The 5941-nt window shown below is 46.2% G+C and overlaps 1 protein-coding gene and 1 long non-coding RNA gene across 2 annotated transcripts in view; one reads left to right on the top strand and one right to left on the bottom strand.

Moving 5' to 3' along the window:
• GNAO1 (G protein subunit alpha o1) overlaps positions 1 to 5941 on the top strand; it is a 399516-nt gene that overhangs the window by 183981 nt on the left and 209594 nt on the right. The gene's annotated exons all lie outside the window — the stretch shown is intronic.
• On the bottom strand, positions 3280 to 5384 carry LOC109289649. Its single transcript, XR_002095440.1, has 3 exons — positions 4921 to 5384; positions 4500 to 4581; positions 3280 to 3713 (listed from the first exon to the last, which is right to left on the bottom strand). It is a non-coding gene; the product is annotated as an uncharacterized LOC109289649 (long non-coding RNA).

Here is a 5941-nt window from a genome sequence, read left to right as displayed (position 1 = left end):
AGAGTGGTTCTCAGAGTGTAAAAGTGCCCTGAGGCACTAGAGGTCACCTCATCTCAGAACATTTGCTTCAAGAGTTGGTGTTTAACTACTCTGGTGGGCACTACTGCCCATATCCAGCAGGTATGGGCACTAGGTGAAATATTCACAAGTCCGTAGAAAGAGAAAGAGAAAACATTCAAATTGTAGGCTCTGATGTAAGAATTCCCAGTGCAAGAAAGAGCTGAGTTCCTAATTCGAGTCTCAATACTTTTACAAGAGTGACTTGGAAATTTGTTTTCCACAAATCTTTCATATGGATTGTGTTGTGCTGGCACAAGTATTCACTCAAAGTGAACACAAGAGGACCTAATGCGACAAAAGCAAACTTACATTGACATTCAAACCTAACCATACATATGAGCCCCACATGTCCTGATATTTTGTTATAATGGGAAGTTTGGAGAAAAGGGCTGTAGTCCTTAGGTCTGTGATAGGACTCAAACTGTTATCATAAACATAGAATGTGTGTGTATACACTTAAATCAGGGGTGCTCAACCTCCAGACCACATCTGGCCCACAGAGACAAGACACCCAGCTCATGTGCATCTGGGAGCAGTGGAAGCTCCACATAGCCAGTTCCAGCCTCAGCCAAGTGACTGCAGCAAAGGGGGATCAAGGCTGGGCCCCACCCCCACACATCCAGATTGGGGTTGCTCTGTTTGCCCCACCCCATGTGTCCAGGCTGGGGCTGGGCCACTCTGCCCTCCTCTTGCAAACATCCAGATTGGATTCACTCGCCCCTTCCCCCCGCCCCCAGTCTCCTCCTCCACCCCCTTCCCTGCATATCCAGACTGGAACTGCTCTGCCCCTCCCCACCTCCTCCCTGCACATCTAGACCAGGAACAGGCTGCTTCCCACAGCTCCTGCTTGCCACCCACATGTCCACACTGAGGCCGCTCTGCCTCAACCCAGGTGGACGAACCAGGGTTAGGCTGCACACCCCCCCCCAGAGCTGGATTGGGCCTATCCACGAGATCCAGCCCAGAGAGGGACCTGGCATTGTTTATCGGGCCCACACAGTGAAAATGTTGGACACCACTGACTTGAACTATTTAAGTTTAAATTTAGTGTCAGGAAACAACCAAAACATGTTAATTAGAGATTCTAGTTCCCCTTACCCAAGTAATCATAACTCCAGATGAGAAAATTTTGGCAGGTTTCATGGAGATACAAACTAATCTTTAGTACAAATTATATGTCTAAAATTGTCAGCGAATTGGATAGTTCTTATGGACTTCAGTAACTATGGTTCAGGTTCAAAAGCAAAGAAGTGAAAACAGGCGCAGCAACCATTTATGCACTCTACAGTGGTAGGTGCCAGTGACTGCCCTAACTTTAGCAGCCTTTAGCAGCAGCTTTTCTGATTCCATGGAGTCAGGGGCAAAGAGCCACTAAGGTGTAGAGAAAAAGCTTACAACAACATTAAATTCCTGGTGTGGCTTCTAAGACCTCATAGGGCATCCAAGCCTGCTGCACAGCCCATGCCTCAGTAGTTTACAACATAGTAGAAGTAAGAGATGAAGAAATATTGTTCCTAGATGTTCCTAATTCTGTATTTGCTGGTGCTGCATTCAGTGCAACTTTAAGAGTGCTAGAACAAGGAGGCTCTAGCCACTTCATTTGCATGCTTCTCCGCAGATGAATATGCCTCACTGTCCTGAAGTTTATTCTAACAATAGGGTTGGAGTGTTGTTGTAGCTGTGATGGGCCAGGAAATATGTGATTAGCAAGGGGGTTTTGTGGTATTTTTATTGGACCAGCTGTATAATTAAAAGCAAAAACTGAAAATTTGCACGGCAACCATTTACACACGCTACAGTGGCAGGCACTGTTGACTGCCTTGTATCGTAATAGTATCAGTTTTTCAGCTTCTGTATTCCAGTTATACCAGTGAATGATTCCAAATAGTTGTTGGTCTCTTGTGGTGTTTACAACTTTCTAGTAGGGCTGTGCGAAGCTTTGGTCCCTGATTTGATTTGGCAGAGATTTGGTCCCATTCGGTGGCTGAATCTCCAAATCCGAATCAAATCAGAGGACCCTTTAATCTCCAAATCCAATCGGAACCCTCCAAATCAATTTGGAGAGATTTGGAAAGATTCAGCAATTCAGACATAGACACAGTTTTGAATGTTTTTTCTACATACCTCTAGGTAGCAGTTGGCTCATGAATGCTGCAATGCTGGGGTGGATGGAGTGTCCCACAGAAGTGCAGTGGGGGAGGTCCCCAGCATGCTCAGCAGCAGACCCGGAAGTGGACCAGAAGCGCTTCCTTTCTGCTGGGGAGCACACAAGAGGGGCCCCCTGCACCTCCCTGGCTCAGTGACTGGTGACTCCTGGATCTGAGGGGGCACCTGGGCTCCCCCTGTGACTGATCACTGAGTTGGAGGGGGACATGGGTGGGGGCCCCTGCACACTCCCCAGCGAACCTGGAAGTGGACCAGAAATAGTTCCAGATTCACCACCGATCATATGGAGGGCCCCTCCACACTCCTGTGTGACACTTCATGCACCCCAACATCACAGCGTTCACAAGTCACGCTGTTACCACAAGGTGTGTAGAAAAAACATTTAAAGCTGTCCAAATCCCTGATTCTCCAAATCAGCATCGAATCTTCAGATTCGGATTCAGCCGAATCAAATCAGGGACAATGATCTGAATCAACTAATCAAATCGCTGTCCCAGATTCAGACCGAATCTGAATTGAATAGGGCACACTTCACACACTCCTAATGAGTAATATGGGGCTGGTCCATGAGTGGGCTTGAGCCCCCTGCTCCCTCTCCCACCTCGCTGTCAGATTCAGGGCACATGCCACATGCAATGCCCATTCCAACTAGTCTGGGATCTGTGGCACATGGGAGCAGCACCAGGGGCCAGACAACAGGGATCTGCAGGCTGTATCTTTGTGTACACAAGCCCAAAGCAACTATTTGCTTTGTTAGGGTTGACCATCACCTGACTACATCCCAAAAGGTGAATACCTTGATTGATCAACATAGTATCAAAATACACAGCACAGGATCAGGTAATGAAATAACTGCACCATTCTGTTGAGTAGCCTATGTAATGCAGATCCTCAGTCTGGAATCCATTTGAGGTTGCTGCAGAACTAAGCACAAAACACATGGAGATTTTTTTCCTGCAGCCCCAGGGCTCCCATTGGGTCCAGGAGACAACTCTTGCGTTCTAATCTTTTTTATTGGAGGCACCTTTGTCAGTCACTGGCCTAGCTTTGTGGTGTTTTAAATGGTTTTCATCTGTCAGCACCTAGAAATGAGGTTGGTAATTGTGTGAACGGCACAGAGAACTACTGACGAAACACCTTTTGCAAGTTGCATTTCTGTTCTGAACATGCATGCCCCCTCTCATGCCTCTTCTGCTCACTGCAATGCCTTCTACCTGGGCTGGTTAGAATTCACTGAAGTGCAGGGAGTGATGCAGGCGTGGACAAAGTGAAATGGCAAAGCAAGCCAAAGCCTCACCTGATGTAGACACCAAGAATCCCCAACTCAGAGACACATTTTGATATTTTCAAGGGGGAGTGGGCCCTCAACATGTAATTCATCATTGGCTGAGGCTTGCTCTTATCCATTAGGATATAAGAAGTTCTCTCTGGGCTATCTTTAGTTTTCTCCAGCACTTGCTTGAGGTTTTCACCATAGAGATTGTTCCCTGATGCAAATAATTATCAGTTTAAAACAAATCCCAGCATAGCTGCAAAAGCCATTTGATTCATTTCCACCTGAAGGCCCTGAAGCAGCCCTAAATGGAAAAGGACATAAACATCCCCTGCTATACAAACACAGGTAGTTGTAAATATAATCCCCATACTGCAGGTACTGCATTGGTCTCCAAAGAACTCCTGGTTACATCCTATGGTTTAGACTCAGGGGTCCCTCACTGTTGTAGTCCTAGAATGTCTCAGAGATTACCTAGTCGTAACTGCAGTCCTCAGAACCTACACTGACAAAGGCTCACAAGAGCACAGCAGGCACAAAGCTACTGAACAGGCCCTAACAGGTTTGAATGCTGAAAAATCCCAATACCTTCCAGGAGAAAATATTAGACATCTCTTCCTTGGCTCTCAACACCAACATGCTTTAGGAGGAAAAAGAAAGGGATGGAGAACTGCAGCTACTAAAGTCACCAGAGGATGCTGAACAAGGACAGTAAAATGTTCCTTCTATCTGAAAAGGGAAAGGGCATGAGGAAAAAAAAAAGATTTTTGCTTGGTGAGATTTTCTGCTACACCTCTCAGTAGTGCAGCACAAGACTTGCAGCTTGAAGAAGCATGGGGTGTTAGAAAGAAACCACTAACTATTCTAGCCACAGAGCATTACAGTGAGATGCCTTGGATAGACAAGGCTCAAATACTGCCCTGAAAATACAAAGCAAGTCCCCTAGTGAACACCAGGCTTCTGGTCTCTGAAGTTCATGAAATGTGAGGGAAGTCAATACCTCCACCCTCTCACTGAGGCTTCAGAACAAATTGGTTTGGACCAGCAATGGTGATGGCAACCATCTGATCACCTTCTTTGCCCTAGAGGAAAAAAAAGTAGCAGTAGCAAAATTCCAGCATATTTCTGTCTGTGTTTATATCTTTTCAAGCAAGCAGCAAGATAATCCATGTTCCAAAACTAAGCATGAACAGTAGCCCCACCTCTACCATAAGACAGGGAAAATGCTCTCTCTCTCGCTTGTGAAAGTTATGATACCACCTTTGAGAGATGGATTTTCAAGTGTTTTTTCACTATATCCTACTCTTCTGGTCTAATTGAAAAAACATGGGGGGTGGGAAAAAAATCACACAAATTAAGAGCAGCTGTGATCAAAAAGGGATGCACAGGACTGTTGCTTTACTCACAGCCCAACTACTTACCATATCTAAGGCATAGGGCCAGTAAAGATTGCTCTCAGGTGAGCAACAGACTCTGCTTTGTTGGGCAGCAGTCTTTCTAAGGTTGCAGGCTGGTTCAGCTCCTGCTGAACTTTTTTGATCTCTCCAAGTTGGGTAGCAGTGTCAGGACACTTGACTGCTTTGAACCTTTCCATCAACAACCCAGTTCTAAGAGGCAAACAAAGCAACATTTACCTGATTTAATCCAAATTCCCTTTCCCCCCTTTTGTATTCAGTTGCTAGTAGTTAAAGTCTAGGTGGGAGCACCAGTATACACAGTAGCCAACACCTGGACCTCTAACTTTGGCTGCTGGGAGCAGCACTAGCAAAGGCTGGACATCCTCCATTGTCTAATATTGTCTAACTTTCTCAGTTGACTGTTTGCATTTACACAAACAGCAGTTTTAGCAGCAGCTCTGGCACTGGTCTGAAATACCTCATCACTAGGGATCCTGGTTTTCTGTTTAAAAATCCAAGTTTTTTTATTAAAAACCTCAAAATCCGCATTTTCTGTGATTAAAATGAAGCACCACTAACATTCTATATACATGAGAGAGAAAGGTATTAGGGCTGTGTCAAGCTTTAGTCCCCAGTTCAATTTGGCAGAGATTCAACCTGATTTGGTGGCCAAATCTCCAAATCAAATCAGAGGACCCTTTAATCTCTCTGAATCGAATCAGAACCCTCCAAACTAATTTGGAGAGAGTCGGTGATTCGGCCATAGACACAGCTTTAAGTGTTTTTTCTACATACCTCAAGGTACCAGGTGGCTCATGAATGCTGTGATGCTGGGGTGCATGGAGCATCCCAAAGGAGCACAGAGGGCAGGTCCCCAGGACGCTTGGCAGCAGACCCGAAAGTGGAGCAGAAGCCCTTCCAGTCTGCTTCTGGATCTGCTGGGGAGTGTGCAAGGGCCCCCCCACCCCGCACACCTCTCCAGCTTGGCAACTGGTGCCTCTTGGGTCTGGGTGCCACCAGGGCCCCCTCACAACCAATTGCCAAG

This window comes from Gavialis gangeticus, unplaced genomic scaffold (assembly GCF_001723915.1).
Source record: "Gavialis gangeticus isolate Ggan-Ray unplaced genomic scaffold, GavGan_comp1, whole genome shotgun sequence".
Taxonomy (NCBI): domain Eukaryota; kingdom Metazoa; phylum Chordata; order Crocodylia; family Gavialidae; genus Gavialis; species Gavialis gangeticus.
This window is presented reverse-complemented; position numbering and strand designations above follow the sequence as displayed.